Raw genomic sequence first — 15,927 nt, 5'->3', positions numbered from 1 at the left:
ACGCGGAGCTCGGCGGTGGCGTGGAAGCGCCACCCACCGCCGCCGCTCTCGCCGATGCCCACCGCGGAGGCCGCCCATCGGACGCTGGGTGGGGGGTCGGCACGGGCCCTCCGCGGGCGAGCTGCGCATCTGGAAGTCAAAGGGCCGCCCTCGGAGAAGATCGTTGTGCTACCCCGCGCGGGGAGCGATTCGGACGACGGGCCCCCACGCCGAGGTGGGTGGGCGCCCCCGCCATTCGCCCCGCGCGGGTCGTCGGACCCCTGCCGTACCACAGTTCGGGTCAAACTCCCCCTCTGCACGGCAGCCACCGTCCTGCGAACGGGAGGCGACTGCCGGCGTGCACGCCCAAGGATGCGTGCCTGAATCCCGGGGGGGGTAAAAGAGGAAGGAGACCGCCCGCCTTAGACCGACGCGGGCTCCAAAGCCCGGGCCGAGCGAGCGGCACCACCTCCCCACCCGGGAGCGCTGAGCCAAATCGATCGGAGGAAGAGCCGGTGGGGGGCATGGGTGAGAAACCCCACCCGCTGCCCATCCTTCCCCTCGGGGAGACGGGGAAGAAACATGCCCGATAGTCCTGGAGGTCCCTCTCCGACACGCTACGGGCGCCCTCGAGACGGAATCCGGGTCACAGTGCGATTCTCTCATAGGTCTCCCCGGTGGCGTGGAAGCGGGAGACATCCGACACAGAGAAACGCCAAGCCTGCTCTGAGGGGACCGAGTCAGGGGGTGCAATCCGCCCTCCTGGAGCCCTCCTCGGGACGAAGACTCCAGATCTGCCTCCCTTCTGACATCCGTCACCCTCGGAGAACCAGAACACGCTTGGGGAGGGTCCGTTCAGGCTCAGGCGACCCGGGAAACGCGTCTCTGACTTGGGGCAGACGACCGGCAAGAGTCCCCCTGGAGCCGCGGAAGCCTGGTGTCGACGCGAGGGCGGACTTCCATGCAAACAGGGGGGTACTCGCCAAACCGCCTACCCGACTTGAGGAACCACGAAAACATCGGAAATCAGTCGGGCCCGAGAGGTACCCCTCTCTCCTATATCCTGCAGCTGGTGTGCAAAAGTGGGTATTTGCATGGCGAAACACCGACCCACACTTTAAGGGAGCGAAGCCGAAAAGTGTCCGACTTCCTGGAGCTGTGCGGCGGATCCGGCGGCCAGAAATTCCTCATTCCGGTTCTATTTTTTTTTTTTTCGATTTTGCGAAATTTGGCGGCCAGGCGGCGTAGCTGGGGCCTGGACTAGCCCGAAACACCTGGAGCCGGCGAGCGGAACGAATTTCCCAACGTTCTGCGGCTCCCGGAAGCCAAAAACGCATCGCCGAAAAATTTCAAAGTCCCAAGGACTCGTTCTTGAAAATCGATCCGGGGGCCATGGAAGTGTCCTCGGTACAGCTTCAGAGCTTTCCCCCCGCCTGGAAGTCTGAAAGTTCTATGTTTGTTCTAAGTGGAAAATCGCGTTTTTTTCAGTGTTCCACCCATCAGACCCAAACTTTGCCCACGCTTAGGTCTCTGTCTCGGGGTGCTTTACAACATATTGACGCCCCTTTAGGGTGGAAGTAGGGGAAAGGGGTCATTTTTCACAAAATCGGAAATTTCTCAAAATATTTCTAAGTGTCAAGGACACTTTTGGATAATCTTCCCCAGGCTCCTGGAAGCCTCCTCGGTACGCCTCCTGCGGTTTCCCCCTGCCTGGAAGTCTGACACTTGTCTGAAATTTTTAGCGCATGAAAACGCGGTTTTTCACCCAAAATTCGACTTTGCGCCCGTGACTCGCAAACTTCACCCACAGTTAGGCGACTGTCCTGGGGTACCTCACAACATATTGACGCCCCCCTGGCGTGGAAGTAGGGGAAACGTGTCAATTTTCACAAAATCGTGATTTTCTGAAAATATTTCTAAGTGTCAAGGACACTTTTGGATAATCTTCCCCAGGCTCCTGGAAGCCTCCTCGGTACGCCTCCTGCGGTTTCCCCCTGCCTGGAAGTCTGACACTTGTCTGAAATTTTTAGCGCATGAAAACGCGGTTTTTCACCCAAAATTCGACTTTGCGCCCGTGACTCGCAAACTTCACCCACAGTTAGGCGACTGTCCTGGGGTACCTCACAACATATTGACGCCCCCCTGGCGTGGAAGTAGGGGAAACGTGTCAATTTTCACAAAATCGTGATTTTCTGAAAATATTTCTAAGTGTCAAGGACACTTTTGGATAATCTTCCCCAGGCTCCTGGAAGCCTCCTCGGTACGCCTCCTGCGGTTTCCCCCTGCCTGGAAGTCTGACACTTGTCTGAAATTTTTAGCGCATGAAAACGCGGTTTTTCACCCAAAATTCGACTTTGCGCCCGTGACTCGCAAACTTCACCCACATTTAGGCGACTGTCCTGGGGTACCTCACAACATATTGACGCCCCCCTGGCGTGGAAGTAGGGGAAACGTGTCAATTTTCACAAAATCGTGATTTTCTGAAAATATTTCTAAGTGTCAAGGACACTTTTGGAAAATCTTCCCCAGGCTCCTGGAAGCCTCCTCGGTACGCCTCCTGCGGTTTCCCCCTGCCTGGAAGTCTGACACTTGTCTGAAATTTTTAGCGCATGAAAACGCGGTTTTTCACCCAAAATTCGACTTTGCGCCCGTGACTCGCAAACTTCACCCACATTTAGGCGACTGTCCTGGGGTACCTCACAACATATTGACGCCCCCCTGGCGTGGAAGTAGGGGAAACGTGTCAATTTTCACAAAATCGTGATTTTCTGAAAATATTTCTAAGTGTCAAGGACACTTTTGGATAATCTTCCCCAGGCTCCTGGAAGCCTCCTCGGTACGCCTCCTGCGGTTTCCCCCTGCCTGGAAGTCTGACACTTGTCTGAAATTTTTAGCGCATGAAAACGCGGTTTTTCACCCAAAATTCGACTTTGCGCCCATGACTCGCAAACTTCACCCACATTTGGGCGACTGTCCTGGGGTACCTCACAACATATTGACGCCCCCCTGGCGTGGAAGTAGGGGAAACGTGTCAATTTTCACAAAATCGTGATTTTTTCAAAATATTTCTAAGTGTCAAGGACACTTTTGGATAATCTTCCCCAGGCTCCTGGAAGCCTCCTCGGTACGCCTCCTGCGGTTTCTCCCTGCCTGGAAGTCTGACACTTGTCTGAAATTTTTAGAGTATGAAAACGCGGTTTTTCACCCAAAATTCGACTTTGCGCCCGTGACTCGCAAACTTCACCCACATTTAGGCGACTGTCCTGGGGTACCTCACAACATATTGACGCCCCCCTGGCGTGGAAGTAGGGGAAACGTGTCAATTTTCACAAAATCGTGATTTTCTGAAAATATTTCTAAGTGTCAAGGACACTTTTGGATAATCTTCCCCAGGCTCCTGGAAGCCTCCTCGGTACGCCTCCTGCGGTTTCCCCCTGCCTGGAAGTCTGACACTTGTCTGAAATTTTTAGCGCATGAAAACGCGGTTTTTCACCCAAAATTCGACTTTGCGCCCGTGACTCGCAAACTTCACCCACAGTTAGGCGACTGTCCTGGGGTACCTCACAACATATTGACGCCCCCCTGGCGTGGAAGTAGGGGAAACGTGTCAATTTTCACAAAATCGTGATTTTCTGAAAATATTTCTAAGTGTCAAGGACACTTTTGGAAAATCTTCCCCAGGCTCCTGGAAGCCTCCTCGGTACGCCTCCTGCGGTTTCCCCCTGCCTGGAAGTCTGACACTTGTCTGAAATTTTTAGCGCATGAAAACGCGGTTTTTCACCCAAAATTCGACTTTGCGCCCGTGACTCGCAAACTTCACCCACATTTAGGCGACTGTCCTGGGGTACCTCACAACATATTGACGCCCCCCTGGCGTGGAAGTAGGGGAAACGTGTCAATTTTCACAAAATCGTGATTTTCTGAAAATATTTCTAAGTGTCAAGGACACTTTTGGAAAATCTTCCCCAGGCTCCTGGAAGCCTCCTCGGTACGCCTCCTGCGGTTTCTCCCTGCCTGGAAGTCTGACACTTGTCTGAAATTTTTAGAGTATGAAAACGCGGTTTTTCACCCAAAATTCGACTTTGCGCCCATGACTCGCAAACTTCACCCACATTTGGGCGACTGTCCTGGGGTACCTCACAACATATTGACGCCCCCCTGGCGTGGAAGTAGGGGAAACGTGTCAATTTTCACAAAATCGTGATTTTTTTCAAAATATTTCTAAGTGTCAAGGACACTTTTGGATAATCTTCCCCAGGCTCCTGGAAGCCTCCTCAGTACGCCTCCTGCGGTTTCTCCCTGCCTGGATGTCTGACACTTGTCTGAAATTTTTAGAGTATGAAAACGCGGTTTTTCACCCAAAATTCGACTTTGCGCCCATGACCCGCAAACTTCACCCACATTTGGGCGACTGTCCTGGGGTACCTCACAACATATTGACGCCCCCCTGGCGTGGAAGTAGGGGAAACGTGTCAATTTTCACAAAATCGTGATTTTCTGAAAATATTTCTAAGTGTCAAGGACACTTTTGGAAAATCTTCCCCAGGCTCCTGGAAGCCTCCTCGGTACGCCTCCTGCGGTTTCTCCCTGCCTGGAAGTCTGACACTTGTCTGAAATTTTTAGAGTATGAAAACGCGGTTTTTCACCCAAAATTCGACTTTGCGCCCGTGACTCGCAAACTTCACCCACATTTAGGCGACTGTCCTGGGGTACCTCACAACATATTGACGCCCCCCTGGCGTGGAAGTAGGGGAAACGTGTCAATTTTCACAAAATCGTGATTTTTTTCAAAATATTTCTAAGTGTCAAGGACACTTTTGGAAAATCTTCCCCAGGCTCCTGGAAGCCTCCTCGGTACGCCTCCTGCGGTTTTCCCCCGCCTGGAAGTCTGACATTTTTTACAGTGCGAAAATACGGTTTTTCGCTCAAAATTAAACTTTCCGCCCATGGAACGCACACTGTGCCCCCACCTTGGAGAGTCGCTATGGCGTACTCAGGGTGACTATTAAGCCCACAGACAACCTCCACAGGCCGACTATTAAGCCCCCTCCGTCTTCCGCAGGGCCGACTATTAAGCCCTCCACCGACTTCCGCAGGGCCGACTATTAAGCCCCCCTCCGACTTCCACAGGGCCGACTATTAAGCCCCCCTACGGAGTCCACTCAGCCAGCGACTGAAACGTGGTGAGCGGGGTGTGCGCATCCCGGCCGCGCCCAAAGTGCTTCGCCGCGGTCATGGCTGTCGCCACCGAAAACGGCAAATGTTTGTTTCGGCCAAGCTGCAAGGATACATCTCGGAACACAAAAACCAAACCGGTGGGGACATCCTACAGAGAAACACCGAGCCTGCTCTGGGGGGACAAAGACAGAAGGGCGTCCGCCTTCCGAGAGCCCTCACCTGGGTGAGGACCCAAGATGTGCCCTTCTGACAGTGATTACCTCCAGAGAACCAGGACCCCCGTGGGAAGGGTCCTGCCAAGCTCGGGTCGCCCAGATTCGCCTCTCTCACTCGGGTCACGCGCCCAGCCAACGTCCGCAGAAGACTTCCGATAAACACCGAGCCTGCTCTGGGGGGACAAAGACAGAAGGGCGTCCGCCTTCCGAGAGCCCTCACCTGGGTGAGGACTCAAGATGTGCCCTTCTGACAGTGATTACCTCCAGAGAACCAGGACCCCCGTGGGAAGGGTCCTGCCAAGCTCGGGTCGCCCAGATTCGCCTCTCTCACTCGGGTCACGCGCCCAGCCAACGTCCGCAGAAGACTTCCGATAAACACCGAGCCTGCTCTGGGGGGACAAAGACAGAAGGGCGTCCGCCTTCCAAGAGCCCTCACCTGGGTGAGGGCCCAAGATGTGCCCTTCTGACAGTGATTACCTCCAGAGAACCAGGACCCCCGTGGGAAGGGTCCTGCCAAGCTCGGGTCGCCCAGATTCGCCTCTCTCACTCGGGTCACGCGCCCAGCCAACGTCCGCAGAAGACTTCCGATAAACACCGAGCCTGCTCTGGGGGGACAAAGACAGAAGGGCGTCCGCCTTCCGAGAGCCCTCACCTGGGTGAGGACCCAAGATGTGCCCTTCTGACAGTGATTACCTCCAGAGAACCAGGACCCCCCGTGGGAAGGGTCCTGCCAAGCTCGGGTCACCCAGATTCGCCTCTCTCACTCGGGTCACGCGCCCAGCCAACGTCCGCAGAAGACTTCCGATAAACACCGAGCCTGCTCTGGGGGGACAAAGACAGAAGGGCGTCCGCCTTCCGAGAGCCCTCACCTGGGTGAGGACTCAAGATGTGCCCTTCTGACAGTGATTACCTCCAGAGAACCAGGACCCCCGTGGGAAGGGTCCTGCCAAGCTCGGGTCGCCCAGATTCGCCTCTCTCACTCGGGTCACGCGCCCAGCCAACGTCCGCAGAAGACTTCCGATAAACACCGAGCCTGCTCTGGGGGGACAAAGACAGAAGGGCGTCCGCCTTCCAAGAGCCCTCACCTGGGTGAGGGCCCAAGATGTGCCCTTCTGACAGTGATTACCTCCAGAGAACCAGGACCCCCGTGGGAAGGGTCCTGCCAAGCTCGGGTCGCCCAGATTCGCCTCTCTCACTCGGGTCACGCGCCCAGCCAACGTCCGCAGAAGACTTCCGATAAACACCGAGCCTGCTCTGGGGGGACAAAGACAGAAGGGCGTCCGCCTTCCGAGAGCCCTCACCTGGGTGAGGACCCAAGATGTGCCCTTCTGACAGTGATTACCTCCAGAGAACCAGGACCCCCCGTGGGAAGGGTCCTGCCAAGCTCGGGTCACCCAGATTCGCCTCTCTCACTCGGGTCACGCGCCCAGCCAACGTCCGCAGAAGACTTCCGATAAACACCGAGCCTGCTCTGGGGGGACAAAGACAGAAGGGCGTCCGCCTTCCGAGAGCCCTCACCTGGGTGAGGACTCAAGATGTGCCCTTCTGACAGTGATTACCTCCAGAGAACCAGGACCCCCGTGGGAAGGGTCCTGCCAAGCTCGGGTCGCCCAGATTCGCCTCTCTCACTCGGGTCACGCGCCCAGCCAACGTCCGCAGAAGACTTCCGATAAACACCGAGCCTGCTCTGGGGGGACAAAGACAGAAGGGCGTCCGCCTTCCAAGAGCCCTCACCTGGGTGAGGGCCCAAGATGTGCCCTTCTGACAGTGATTACCTCCAGAGAACCAGGACCCCCGTGGGAAGGGTCCTGCCAAGCTCGGGTCGCCCAGATTCGCCTCTCTCACTCGGGTCACGCGCCCAGCCAACGTCCGCAGAAGACTTCCGATAAACACCGAGCCTGCTCTGGGGGGACAAAGACAGAAGGGCGTCCGCCTTCCGAGAGCCCTCACCTGGGTGAGGACCCAAGATGTGCCCTTCTGACAGTGATTACCTCCAGAGAACCAGGACCCCCCGTGGGAAGGGTCCTGCCAAGCTCGGGTCACCCAGATTCGCCTCTCTCACTCGGGTCACGCGCCCAGCCAACGTCCGCAGAAGACTTCCGATAAACACCGAGCCTGCTCTGGGGGGACAAAGACAGAAGGGCGTCCGCCTTCCGAGAGCCCTCACCTGGGTGAGGACCCAAGATGTGCCCTTCTGACAGTGATTACCTCCAGAGAACCAGGACCCCCCGTGGGAAGGGTCCTGCCAAGCTCGGGTCACCCAGATTCGCCTCTCTCACTCGGGTCACGCGCCCAGCCAACGTCCGCAGAAGACTTCCGATAAACACCGAGCCTGCTCTGGGGGGACAAAGACAGAAGGGCGTCCGCCTTCCGAGAGCCCTCACCTGGGTGAGGACTCAAGATGTGCCCTTCTGACAGTGATTACCTCCAGAGAACCAGGACCCCCGTGGGAAGGGTCCTGCCAAGCTCGGGTCACCCAGATTCGCCTCTCTCACTCGGGTCACGTGCCCAGCCAACGTCCGCAGAAGACTTCCGATAAACACCGAGCCTGCTCTGGGGGGACAAAGACAGAAGGGCGTCCGCCTTCCGAGAGCCCTCACCTGGGTGAGGACTCAAGATGTGCCCTTCTGACAGTGATTACCTCCAGAGAACCAGGACCCCCGTGGGAAGGGTCCTGCCAAGCTCGGGTCGCCCAGATTCGCCTCTCTCACTCGGGTCACGCGCCCAGCCAACGTCCGCAGAAGACTTCCGATAAACACCGAGCCTGCTCTGGGGGGACAAAGACAGAAGGGCGTCCGCCTTCCGAGAGCCCTCACCTGGGTGAGGACTCAAGATGTGCCCTTCTGACAGTGATTACCTCCAGAGAACCAGGACCCCCGTGGGAAGGGTCCTGCCAAGCTCGGGTCACCCAGATTCGCCTCTCTCACTCGGGTCACGCGCCCAGCCAATGTCCACAGCGGATTTCCGACAAATTTTCACTGAAAATTCAACTTTGTGCCCATGAACCAGACACTTTACCCACACTTGGGTCTCTATCTTGGGGTACTTTACAACATATTGACGACCCATGAGGTTGAAGTAGGGAAAATGTGAGATTTTTTTTTTTTTACAAAATCGGGATTGTCTCAAAATTTTTCTAAAAATGTCTAAGGAAGTGTCCTTGACATAACACCTGAGATTTTTCCCTTTCTGAATGTATGACACAACAGGATTCGAACCCGAGACGCCAGCTCGGCAAGGCCGCAGCGCTAACAAGTGAGCCACCGTGCTTTGACTGGGATCGATGGATCCAGTTAGTACCCAATCCGTTACAGATATGACTGATCGACAGCCGTGTAGGTGCCACCCCCTGGGGCTGAGTCATCCCCCGTGATGCCGTATAGGCGATTATGGCAGGTGGATCCGGTCAGGTGCCACCCCTGGGGCTGAGTCATCTCCCGTGATGCCGTATAGGTGATTACAGCAGGTGGATCAGGTGAGGGATATATCATCAACCCTACGGATGTTTAGCGACCGTGGAGGTGCCACCCCCTGGGCTGACTCAACCCCCGTGGTGACCTATATCAGAGTACGGCAAAACACATCCGGTTAATTTCAATCACCTCAGCTGGCGTCTTTCACCTGCGTGGCTGACTCGCGCGGAGGAAAATCATTTGCCACAGTTCAAGACACAGAGAAACACGGCACTTTAATAAACTATTACGAGACGCTCTGTTTGACTGCGGGAAACCCTTCGCAATGGAGCGGTGAGTAGAAGACATTTGTCGGCCACGTAGAGACACATGAATGTACCTTGTAGTGGAGTTGTACACTTGCTGGCAAGGTGACCGGTTTTATTGCTTGTGTCTCCCCCGCAGGCACCCACGGACACCACTTACATGCCCCGTGTGCCACAGGGTAACCAAATATATATCCACACATCTGAGAAGGGTATGCCTGAGGTCACACGGTGATTCGGAGATAAAAACCGCCATAGCCTCCGCAAAGTATCAACTTCGCTGTATCGCCAACAAGGGGACAACAATCCAATTCAGTGAGCTCAAGCCCCTCCAATCCTTGGAGGAGACTGTAGCCTTCTTAGAAGGTCGCGGCTTTTTGATAGCAAACAAGCCTAGGTTTGAGTCACAAATCACACCACTGACCTGTGAAGGGCCCGCTCAGGTACCAACTGACAATCCGGAGCTCCGCCCAGGCTCCATGCCAGAGCTAGATTCAGATGTGATGGATGTGCCTTTCCTTTTACGGCCGGGAGACAGTCTGGAGGGAGACCCGTGCCCCCCGCCAGAGCTAGATTCAGATGAGATGGATGTGCCTTTCCTTTTACGGCCAGTAGACAGTCGGGAGGGAGACCCATGCCCCACGCCAAAGCTAGATTCGGATGAGATGGATGTGCCTTTCCTTTTACGGCCGGTAGACAGTCGGGAGGGAGACCCGTGCCCTGAGCCTGACCACACAGGGAGCATTTCTGACCGCATAGGCAATGAGGAGGTCATGGATGGCAGCAATTTAAGTATCCAGAAAAGGGAATGGAAAGACAAAAACCGCACGGCTACCAAGGCCGCCGGATTGTACAAGCGTCACTCATTGAATCACCCCATGTTAAAGGGGTTCCACTCGTACCTAACAGTTACCCATGGGGTCCCAAACTGTCAACAGGAGGTATCAAACGTAGCACGGTTTCTATTTTTTGTGAACCCAAAATCTGTAACTCTGGAGTACCTCGTAAAACCAAACCAGGTTAATAATTTTTTTCAACAACTTGGAAAACTCCATCTATCGAGCCAGACCTCCCTCAAAATGTTGAAGCATATACGGAGATTTACCATGTATCAGATGAGGGCTACCAAACTGAGACTAGAGAATCCTCAACTTTATAAGGCATGCGAAGTGTTCATGAATTTTACAACAGACCTTCAGAAATCATTGTACAAGGGAGCCTGCCGAGAGTCTGTAAGTAAAAGGTACACCGTTCAAAAGAGCCAATATTCAGCGCATTGTTACCAAACCTTGGATGTTGGTTAATTGCCTTTATTTTTCCCCACAGGTACGATCTATTGATGAAGCCATCAAAGTCACCCAAGGACTGCCAGATTATACTGGAGGAGGCAAGGCCAACATTTCTAGCTAGCATCGAGGCTGTGACAGATGGCGGATCAGAAGTAGATCGCCGGGAAGTGGTACTGTACCTCGAGGCCCTTCTGATTCTAAAACATCTCCAAAGACCAGGTGTTGTTCGTAACATGACGGTAAGTCGTCGGGCCCTGTGGGTCAGCGGTATTTGCTGAACCGGTTCAATATTTTTCCACCTTTTTTTTTCACATCGTAGGTTTCAGAGTGGAATGAGAGGATCCATCACACGTACCAAGGAAGACGCAAGACAATTGTGGGTGTGAAGACTCACAAGTGCTCCACCTCTCAGGTAGCAACTTTTGTACTTTCAGAGGAAGAGGAATCGGTAAGCTTTTCTCAAAGCCAGGGAACCCAGGCAACCCCACTCATTGTGGGGAGCAAAACACTCTCTTGTCCCCATGTAAAACCTTTTGGAGGGGTGCCCCCAGACTGGAGAGTAACATATATATATATTTTTTTTCTTTTTCAGTGGTTCAATGCGTATGCGGAATATGTCAGACCGGTCTTTACCTTTGGCCGAAAGATTATCACAAACTTTTTCGTGACGTGTACCGGGAAGGTCATAAAAAATCCATCCATGAGACTCAGACGATACCATTCAAGGTAAGGTAGCCACAAGTCAAGTGACCCACAGCCATAAGTAGCAACCAGTACTAACAATGTGCTTTCCTCCGTAGCTACAACCTCCCAAACATCACCAGCCACCTTGTACGGCGGATTTGCGAGACATGGACTTTGTCACAATACACAGATTGCGAAAAGCGCTTGTTTGCACGCTACTTGGCACATACAAACGATGTGGCCGAGAGAGTTTACCGGGAGAAGACCCTGACCGATATGTGCCGTGCCCAAGAGCTAGTGTTCAACGCAGGAAATCATGAGGACGCAAAAATTATGTCGCCAGTAATGGCATCAACCAGTGAATTGGATAACGAGGTGGTAGACCTCACGGAAAGTGATACCGAGTCATCCGATTCTACTGAGGAGTATAGTCTCAAGAATATTCGGCTCATCCCAATCAGGAGAACAAAGCCCTTGTGAATATGTCAATTTTTATCTGACATTAATAAAATTATTCAAATGTACATTCATCTTTGCCTCTTTGACTTGCCTCACTTTTCTCCCACTTTGGGGACCCTTTCGGGGTACTCTGCAACATATTGAAGCCCCTCTTGGGTGGGGGGTAAGGGGAAATGTGATTTTTTTTTTTTCTCAGAAAATTGCCCAAAATTTTCCAAGTGTCAAGGACTCTTCCAGAAAAGCTTCCCCAGGCTTCTGGAAGTGTCCTCGGTACACCTCCAGCGGTTTCCCCCTGCCTGGAAGTCTGACACATGTCTGAAATTTTCAAAGTGTGAAAGTATGGTTTTTCACCCAAAATTCAACTTTCCGCCCATGAACCACAGACTTCACCCACACTTAGGTCACTGTCTTGGGGTACACCTCCAGTGCTATGTCACGGTCATCACTGTTGTCACAAAAAATTGACTTTTGTTTAGGCCAAGCAATTTGAGGACGGCACGGCAGCCAGCAGCCCGTACGGTACAGGGGTTGATCAGACCCCCGTACGTCCGGTTGTGGTCTCCGTGCCCCGAAGGGGTTCCCGCTTCTCGCCTGCACCAGGCACGGCAGCCAGCAGACCGTACGGTCCAGGGGTGGGTCAGACCCCCGTACGTCCGGTTGTAGTCTCCGTGCCCCGAAGGGGTTCTCGCTTCTCGCCTGCGGCAGGCACAGCAGCCCGTACGGTCCAGGGGTTGATCAGGCCCCTGTACGTCTGCCCGTGGTCTCCGTGAGTCTTTCGCCCCTATACCCAGGGACCACACCTATGGCCATTTAGCTCAGTTGGTTAGAGCGTGGTGCTAATAACACCAAGGTCGTGGGTTCGATCCCCGTACGGGCCAAGCACATCTACAAACGCCCCTATACCCAGATGACCAATTTGCACATCAGGGTCGCTGCGGACCTCCACCAGAGTTTCCTCTGGCTTCGTCCTGCCCAGGCATAGCTCACCATCTTTCGGGTCCTATCGCGCACTCATGCTCCACCTCCCCGACAGAGGCGGGCCGATGGTGCACCCGCCGTGTCAACCCCCCGGAGCGGGCGGCGGGATCCCACCTCGGCCGGAGCGCCCCGGCCTTCACCTTCATTGTGCCACAGGGTTTCACGTCGCAACGGGGGGAGTGACGATGGTAAACCCCATCAGGTGGGCCCAGGGCAGGTGAGTCTGGCCTTGGGGGGACGTAAGGGATAAAGGAGAAGAGACCATCAGGGCACGGAGCCTCAGGCCTCCCTCGTTGTCACCCTTGCGAGGGGACCCCAGCTGCGCCATGGAGGCGATAGATGGAGGGGCAACCCTCAGACAGGCATAGCCCCGGGAGCACCCCGGGGCCGCAAGGTGCGTTCGAAGTGTCGATGATCAATGTGTCCTGCAATTCACACTTAATTCTCGCAGCTAGCTGCGTTCTTCGACGCGCGCGCCGAGTGATCCACCGTTAAGAGTCGCGCTTTCTGGTTTGGGGACACTCGGAGGCGCCCCCCTTTTCACTCTCGTGTCAGCCGGCCGCAAAAGACTGGGATGCTTTGGAGGGTTGTTTTCAAATCTCGGCCCTGTTGCCCGGGCGCTCGGCCTCCCCGTCCCTCCCTCCAGCGGGGAGGAGAACAAAGGAGGGCTCGAGGCTTCTCAACCTACCGCCCAGACCCACATACCCCGGGGAGGGGTGTGTGAGCGCACAGGAGAATGGTACCCGGGACGGCCTTTCGCGTACGCGGGGGGCTTCTTATTTTTCCTCGGCAGGCAGCGGCAGGGCAACAATCGTCGGCGCGAGGCCGGGCGTCTTTTTCCTGGGCGACGGAGCGAGAGGGGCTCCCCGCACCCTCCCGACGTCGCCCGCCCGCTGTCCTCACGTGCCCTCACCGTCCCCACCCTGCGGAGCGCCCTGGCGAAGCAGAAAGAGAACTACCACCGCCCCCATCACGTTCGGTACCCTTCGGGGATTTGGCGGGCGGCTGGCCTCCTGATCTGCACCTCATCGGTATTTTTCACTCGCCCATTAAAGATCCTTCCACAGGTTCATCTAGGGAAACCTTGTTACGACTTTTACTGTCTCTAGATAGTCAAGTTCGATCGTCTTCTCGGCTCTCCACCATGGGTCTTGGCCGAACCCGGCGGGGCCGATCCAAGGACCTCACTAAACCATCCAATCGGTAGTAGCGACGGGCAGTGTGTACAAAGGCCAGGGACTTAATCAATCGAGGGAGAGAAGCCAGATAGGAAGCCCCGCAGCGGGAAGGGCACCCGGAGGAAGGGAAATCCTCCTCGTCGTCCGTGCCGGCAGGCGGGCATCCCGGGGCGTCACCTTCCGGAGGAAAACAGGAGCCTGAACGGCGAGTGCAGTGCCACTGGGGAGATCGTGCACGCTGTACGGTGCGAGGCGGCCGATGCGGAGGGTGTCTGGAAAAAAACCCACCTTGCACGGAGAGGGCGAGGTGACTGGCCTCCGGAGGACACCACGGCTCCCCTGCCTCGTGACCCACCGCTCCCGGGGCGACACACAGAGTCGCTGCTGGGGAGAGGGGCCAGGGCGGTGGGGGGCCTATGCGGCGCCACCATCTGGCTTAGACCCGGCCTCCCGATCGGAGGGCATCTGTTGTAAAAACCACCCCTTGCACGGGGAGGGCCGTAGGTGACTGGCCTTCGGAGGACGCCACGGCCACCCTGCCTCGTGACCCACCGCTCCCGGGGCGACACAGAGAGTCGCTGCTGGGGAGAGGGGCCAGGGCGGTGGGGGGCCTATGCGGGGCCTCCGTCTGGCTTAGACCTGCCTCCGCCGCGGGGGGTCCTCGACCCACCGGCGGACGGGCGCGAGGAGTGGGAGAGGGGGGCTGGCCGTCGGGGTCCACCGCGGCTCAGGCGCAGAGCCCGCCAGCGACGCGGAGGTCGCACGGGGGGCGCAGTTGGCCTGGCCGTGTCGGCGTCGCCCTATGGCGTAGTCCCTCGTCCCGGGCTCTTGCCCGTAACCTCAAAGGAGCCCCAACCGAGCGGCGTCTCCCCCCCAAAGCCGTGCCTCCGCTGTTGAGAACAGAAGAAGCCCGGGGCGGCAGTTCGCCGGGTACTCCCCTTCGCCAAAACTCTTTTTGCCCCACTCGTCTCTCCCTTTTCCATCCTCCCTTCTCGCTCTGGGGCGTCCGCTTGGTCTCTCTCTCTCTCTCTCTCGCTCTCTCCCTCTCGCGCTCCCTTCCGAGCCGCCTCGGAGGACGTCGGACGAGCGGGGAAGGCGACGGCGTTCGGCCGGGCACACCACGCGGTGAGAACCCACTCCGCCTGCCTCCCCACGCGTCTGTCGTCCCCCCACTATCGTAGGGGCTCGGGAAAAGACTGGAGAACGCGGAGCTCGGCGGTGGCGTGGAAGCGCCACCCACCGCCGCCGCTCTCGCCGATGCCCACCGCGGAGGCCGCCCATCGGACGCTGGGTGGGGGTCGGCACGGGCCTCCGCGGGCGAGCTGCGCATCTGGAAGTCAAAGGGCCGCCCTCGGAGAAGATCGTTGTGCTACCCCGCGCGGGGAGCGATTCGGACGACGGGCCCCCACGCCGAGGTGGGTGGGCGCCCCGCCATTCGCCCGCGCGGGTCGTCGGACCCCTGCCGTACCACAGTTCGGGTCAAACTCCCCCTCTGCACGGCAGCCACCGTCCTGCGAACGGGAGGCGACTGCCGGCGTGCACGCCCAAGGATGCGTGCCTGAATCCCGGGGGGGTAAAAGAGGAAGGAGACCGCCCGCCTTAGACCGACGCGGGCTCCAAAGCCCGGGCCGAGCGAGCGGCACCACCTCCCCACCCGGGAGCGCTGAGCCAAATCGATCGGAGGAAGAGCCGGTGGGGGGCATGGGTGAGAAACCCCACCCGCTGCCATCCTTCCCCTCGGGGAGACGGGGAAGAAACATGCCCGATAGTCCTGGAGGTCCCTCTCCGACACGCTACGGGCGCCCTCGAGACGGAATCCGGGTCACAGTGCGATTCTCTCATAGGTCTCCCCGGTGGCGTGGAAGCGGGAGACATCCGACACAGAGAAACGCCAAGCCTGCTCTGAGGGGACCGAGTCAGGGGGTGCAATCCGCCCTCCTGGAGCCCTCCTCGGGACGAAGACTCCAGATCTGCCTCCCTTCTGACATCCGTCACCCTCGGAGAACCAGAACACGCTTGGGGAGGGTCCGTTCAGGCTCAGGCGACCCGGGAAACGCGTCTCTGACTTGGGGCAGACGACCGGCAAGAGTCCCCCTGGAGCCGCGGAAGCCTGGTGTCGACGCGAGGGCGGACTTCCATGCAAACAGGGGGGTACTCGCCAAACCGCCTACCCGACTTGAGGAACCACGAAAACATCGGAAATCAGTCGGGCCCGAGAGGTACCCCTCTCTCCTATATCCTGCAGCTGG

General features: G+C 56.8%; 1 non-coding gene across 1 annotated transcript; it reads right to left on the bottom strand.

Moving 5' to 3' along the window:
• Positions 1–12,848: 12,848 nt before the first annotated feature.
• On the bottom strand, positions 12,849–13,000 carry LOC138643646 (5.8S ribosomal RNA). The gene has a single exon (XR_011314231.1). It is a non-coding gene; the product is annotated as a 5.8S ribosomal RNA (ribosomal RNA).
• Positions 13,001–15,927: the final 2,927 nt, after the last annotated feature.

Source organism: Ranitomeya imitator, chromosome 6, assembly GCF_032444005.1.
Source record: "Ranitomeya imitator isolate aRanImi1 chromosome 6, aRanImi1.pri, whole genome shotgun sequence".
In the NCBI taxonomy this organism is placed as follows: domain Eukaryota; kingdom Metazoa; phylum Chordata; class Amphibia; order Anura; family Dendrobatidae; genus Ranitomeya; species Ranitomeya imitator.
This window is presented reverse-complemented; position numbering and strand designations above follow the sequence as displayed.